The sequence below is a fragment of the Poromitra crassiceps genome (genome assembly GCF_964638095.1).
Source record: "Poromitra crassiceps genome assembly, chromosome: 30".
Lineage (NCBI taxonomy): Eukaryota > Metazoa > Chordata > Actinopteri > Beryciformes > Melamphaidae > Poromitra > Poromitra crassiceps.
The window spans coordinates 11,037,493-11,043,967 of NC_139652.1; positions in this window are offsets into that span (position 1 = coordinate 11,037,493).

Below are 6,475 nucleotides of genomic sequence, written 5' to 3' on the forward strand. Positions count from 1 at the left end.
AGCTCAGTAGCTTCTCTCCACGCAGCTCTCCGACCTTCAGGCTCCTATAGATTTGAACTAGGCCCAGACGCAGCGCGCCCAGCGCTATTATGCAGCCAGTAGAAATGGGAGGTCAAGCTCGGAAGGGGAAAAGTTTTTTTTTTGGTAAACACGCGGCAGACTCAACACATGACATTAATGTGATTATAGAGGATGAATATAACCGCTTTGATTTGTGCATTTTCGTGGCGCAGTTTCACGTTAAGATGCTTCTTATTATTATTTTGCATTCCATATTCCTTATGGAAATTAAAAGGCATTTAAAGTTTTTTGCCTTATTGCCTCTGTCAAAAGAGTCACATTGACTTATTGATGGGTCTTCTAGTCTATGGGTTTGTGGCCAATAAAACGTATTTTATTAGAATTGTTTCCGCAAAAAGAGAACATGGACTGAATAATCAATCCATGCATTTGGGGCAATTGCAGGACTGCTGGGGTAAATCAGTACCGTAGTAGTAATACCCTAGTACCCTAGTAAATCAGCATAGCTCAAATTAAATTAAGAAAATTATTTTTATGGTATCGGCTATGCTATTTGTTTTAAAGATTAGCCTATTATCCGTTTGACCCGGACCTTCTGTGAAAAGAGTCAATGTCACTCTGGCTATAGCTTACCAAATGTAGGCTATAGGCCTACTAAATTATGATGAGTTAACATCAAGCGTTTTTCAGACCTGCTTCCTTTGAAGATGGGCTATTTTTAAATAGGCCATTCAATAGGTCGTTATTAGCCTGTTCGTGCATCCATTAGGAGTATCGAAACTTTTGGCTGTTCAGTCGTTTTAAATTTGGTATGGCCTAATTGCCAGCATTTGCATTTTCTTATATTCTGAATCTGAAAAAGTATTAACAAGACGGTGACCCAAGGAAATGTCTGTCAGCTTAATTGAATAACTTGTTTTAAATCACGTCCTTAATTTGTTGATCTTCAGGTCATTATCGAGAGCAAAAGTAAAAAATTATTGGGCAATTTGAATAAAACATAACAAGAAAATATGTTCTACTTTGTTTTTAATTAGCCTACACAACGTATCAACTATATCTTCCTAATCATTAACAGATAGCCAACCACATAGCCTATTTATAACACGTTTGTATCGAATTATTATTAAAACATGCTTATTATTATTAGGCTATTATTACTAATAATATTTATGATATGACAATAATGATAATCACAATCATAATTTCTATAATAATTATTGTCGTTTTTCATGTCATTTGTTATGCTTCAACTTAAATTTACAATAGACTTATGAAACGAATGAAACTGGACCCATGAACGCCTCACGGTGAATTACGCCTGTTCGGCCTACTAAATGCAGATTAATTCAACATGAACGCTGAGATGAAATGATGACGCGCAGCTACTTTCCCTATAGGCTAATTAATGTGTTAATTGGTGCTGCAGATAACTCGTGTCTTGGCTGTTGGTCTTATAAAGTTAACATGATACCCACATAACTCTCTCATTCCTGCACAACTCGGCCATAGCGAGGATTACAGATTTCTTAATAATTGCTGAGATATTTTTTTTATTGCTATAAAACCGATCTAACCACAAACCGACATAAAGTCGATTATAATACAGGCCAGTGCAAGAATAGCCTATTTATTATAGTGCTGGCTGGTTTGGGTGCTTCTAAGCCAATGACTCAGCCCAAAGCAATAACTGCTTAAGCATTTAAATCTTCAGCTGCAAGACAATCACAGTTTTCAATTTGAAAATGAAATCGCGGAGTTGTAAAAAAAAAACCAATTTAGTCGTTTAGGCCCAGTGACCTTATAGCCTTAAGTGCACCGCGCCGCAGCTTTTAGTGCAGTCATTTAAGCCTATCTGGCACCTCTCTTGCTGTGCAGGTATTTGTTAACGAGACTTCTGACTATTCTTCATTCGTTTATCACTAAATGTCTCCTGTAAAAAGGGTATTTTCCAATATAACATAATGACTTTAACTTTGGTTGCATAAGCCACACCAATCCCGCTTTTGTTTGGACATTTCGTTAGTTTTTATGTTGCAGCTTTAAACACATGGGAGGGGTTAAAGTAACCTACTATTTTATCCCGTGAGTTTTCGCGCTTATAGAGCTGTAATTTAATTTCGGTAGATTTTATGTGTTCACGTGTTGAGCAGTTCTGAGGAGAATGGAATATGAGCTTGAGCGACTGAACGCTTTTTGACTTGACATTGGGAGGAAAGTGACACATGGCAACAAAACATGATATCTGATTGACAGAAGCAGCAAGAGAACAGAAGCATGCCCAGCTCTTCATTTGACAGTCTGCTCTCTATATACCACTCACATTGTCACAACAGCTGGACACAACAGTTGTGAGGGGACTACAGATTGGTTTCTAGCTCACATTTGTGTATCTTGTAACCACAATACTCTCTGTTCTCAAGTGGAACTTAGTTGACCCTATTGTAAATCAGTGATTCTCAACCCTTTTAATATCAAGGACCCCTAATTTAGTTCACATTAGGACCACAGACCGCCACCATTTGGTGATATTTTTTCTTGCGGACCCAAATATGAGAATATTTTTATTGTTAGATATGATTTTGTCCGGATTTACTTCACTGTATATTGTAGGCAGAGAGCGGTGAAACCACCAAAACAGTCATTCTTCTATACAATTGTGTTGAATGAAATAATAATGAAATAATGATAATCAATTTGCTATGAGGATTCCCCAGTATACCCCCTCATGAACCCCCCGTGCTTCAAACAAACATTGAGAACCATAAATAATAAATAGTAAATAGTAATAGTAATAGTAATAGTAATAGTAATAGTAAATAATCCCTCTAGTCGCCTTTTTATACCCTAGCCCTATCCTATCATAAACATTGTCGTGACTCCATTGATAATTATTTGCTTCTCTCATATTAGAAAGAAAGATGAATCTTCGAATCGTGGCTTTCTTTCGCTCTCTACTGTTCTGGATTTGTCATTTTTATTTTCTAAACAAACACTTGACGACAACAACAACAACAACATAAAAAATAAAATAAAAAACAATCACAAAGATAACAGAGGTGTTATAGAGGTAAGCAGGGGATAACAAAGTCACAAGTTGAGGCCAGTCAGATCACAGTTGGTTGGGGTCTTGGGGGGGGGGGGGGGGGGTAATTTTCTTGATCAGTTTGATCGATCACCCTGGACCATTCAGAATGTTCCTTGTTGTATAGCTCCACAAGGTTAGTGGCAGCCTTCTCCATCACCAACATGTCTAGGAAAGACCTCAACCATTGATCACTGTCCAGTACATCTGCACAGACTACACATCTCCAGTGCAGTGCAATGAGTCTTTTGGCTGTCATACAACCAATGGTCAAGAGGCGTTTATGATGTTTGGGCCAGGCACCTTGAGGTGAGTAGTTAAAGAGGCACAGTCAAGGGTCAATCTTTTGCTCTCTTACGTATAGAAAACAGACGGTACAACATTTTAAAAGAATAATCACACAATAAATGAAAATTGCAGTTTTCCACAGATAAGAAAGGGGGATATTTTATTTATTTTGAGTGTCCATTCAAACCTCCCCTAATACAAACCGCTCCACTGCTAGAGGGTGAAGTCTCAGCTGTCACAGATACACATCACTCAAGCACGACGTTCTCTCTCAAAATCCTTTTTTAAAGCATGGGACTCGTCTGTTGAACTTCCATCAGGAAACGTGCAGGTATCGAGGGGATTGGCGCGCTCTCCCCGGACGCAGCAGCTCAGGGGGCCTCTGGGGTTTATGTTGGCACCGGCCGCCATTATGTAGTATCTCTATCAGGGTCCCTAAAACTCCCCCAGGCTATCAGAGCCTTGGATGGGAGGCGTGGCCGTGGCGCCGGGGTAACGGGCTGGAGAAAGTGCTTTGGAGGTTCAACTTTACGTCTCAGCATTGCCACGTTCATTTGGCTTGTGGGAAAAGCCCAGCATGGAGATGGGGAAGTAGGCCTATATTGTGCCGCTGCTTTGTGGGAACCTTTTTTTTTTTCTTCTTCTTCTTTTCAATATATCAGTATGTTGAAATAGTGTTTCTACACAAACTTTATGGCTACGATGACAATCAAAGTCCGCAATCCTCTGTGTGAGATTTTCATTTGGCTGTGCAGACACTCTCACACTTCAGCAGGAATAAATGAAAACACCAGAAATATGTCAGAGCAAAATGAGCAAAAACAGAGCTAGTGGAAATGTGATATGAACGACGCAATATGAATAAAGGCATTTTTTAATCGAAATTTAAAAAAAAAAATGCTTTTTTTGGAGAGCTGACTGAAAGTTGGAGTTGGACTTGAACCTGTCTGATGTGCAGCCAGCTCATAACTTGGGACTTTTAGGTAATTAAAGGAACGTTGGGAATTCACAAAGTACCAGCTGAGCTTAAACAAACCCTCCTCAGTCAGTCAGGCTTGTCACACCCTGCACGGCCCAACAGATCTCATGTCATTTGGCCGCAGGTTTATTTTAGGAGAGTGACATTTTGCATTCGTATTGTCTCTGTCACTAATTCTCCCTTTGCCTTCACCCTCTCTCTCTGGCTGCAGCTCATCTCATTCTTAGATTTGTCCTGACTTACAGATAGCTTGTACAGACTGCTCGTTATATTTGTCCTGACTTACAGATAGCTTGTACAGACTGTTCTATATATATGTTATATTTGTCCTGACTTACAGATAGCTCGTACAGACTGTTCGTCTGGCAACAGCTGAATAACTTGTTAGTGTGCTGATGTAGGCCTGACTGATATCAGAAACTCTCCTATCCAGTTGCATGGAACTGTTGGATTTAGTGCATTTTGTTTGTAAATCCGCACAGAGGTAGAATGAGAGGTGAGATCATGGTAATGAGATAAGCCGGCACTGTGTAGTTATAGCCTTCATGACTTGCAGTTATTCTCAACCTTTTTCATCATCATCATCATCATATTATCATCATCATCATCATAACTAAAAGGGAGCAAGTGGGATCTGCGATCTTTGTCCCGGAAGTGATGTCACTCAACTGGAAGTGATGTCACCAGTGATGTCACTTGAGCAATTGTGCATTGTGACGTCTCTGATGATGTCATAGGCATTGTGACATAATGTCATAAGACTGAGGATGTCATCAGTGATGTCATAAGATGATATTGCTCTTATGACATCACTGATGACATCATCAATCGGCCGATAGGAATCAAAGGAATCAAGCGCGTGAGATTTCTGGTTGAGGAAAGGACCAATAATACAGTATAGTCCAAATCAGGGCCACAGACCCATTTGGTAAGATTTTACTCTCTGGCACAAATCTAAGAGTAGGCTATTTGTTTTTTGTTTGATATGATCTCTCCCTGAACAGAATCCCATGACTATCAGTGGGTAGAGAGATAACAGTGAATCATCAAAATAGTCATTCTTCTACATAATCTAATTGTATTCATATATCTTGATTTGTTTTTTCAATTAACCTTTATTTATACAGGGAACCCTCACTGAGAGCAATGCTCTCTTTTTCAGGAGTGCCCTGTTCACATTACATAGGCTACATACATTATACAGTACATACTTATGCATTCACTCGGTTACATTAGGATACGGGGAGAACATGCAAACTCCACAAAGAAGGGACCGGGGTCGAGATTCGAACCCACGACCTTCTTGCTGTGAGGCGAGAGTGCTCACCATTGAGCCACCTGGCCCCTCATGGACCCCTGGTGGTCCCCGGGGCCCGCTTTGAGAACCACTGATGACTTGGTTCTCAGTTATGAATCGCTTGTTCCACAATTCTGTTTCTCCCTCGCCATGGCAACCAGACGATGAGCCTTGGCGACGATGCCACAATATTTATCTGCGTGTGGTAGAATTATACACATCTTCAAACCGCATGCATTTTATGGACATTGCTCAACACTCAATCACAACAACATTGTTTGTTGGTCCCAGACTCCCAGCAGCATTTGAGACTATGTGTCCCACCTGTGGACAAGCCATCGGCTGGAGATTTACAGGCAAATGAATGGTGGAAGGGGGTCTCTATCTCTGAAGAAGGACATGTACCACGCCCTGTGAGAGAGAGTGAGGAAGAGAGAGACACCAGATTTTTATGTGTAGATTTAAATTGCTTTCACATGAGCTGGGCACACACTGCATCAGCAGATTCTCTGATCAAATTAAACAGAGATGAGGGGAGAGAAAAAAGAGGCAGCGGTTGTACTGATCTATAATTCAATAAACAGGACCAAGCAGGGGCAGACAGAGGGGATGCTGTGCTGCCTTCATCTCTGAGCTCTATATCTGCTTTAGCCACGGCTCGTTAACCCACGAGGGAGAGATGCACAGGACAGGAGCCAACCTACATCCATCATCACCACAACAGCCGAGACAAGCCTTCTGGATTCATCACACACACAACACACACAGACACACACACACACACACACACACACACACACACGCA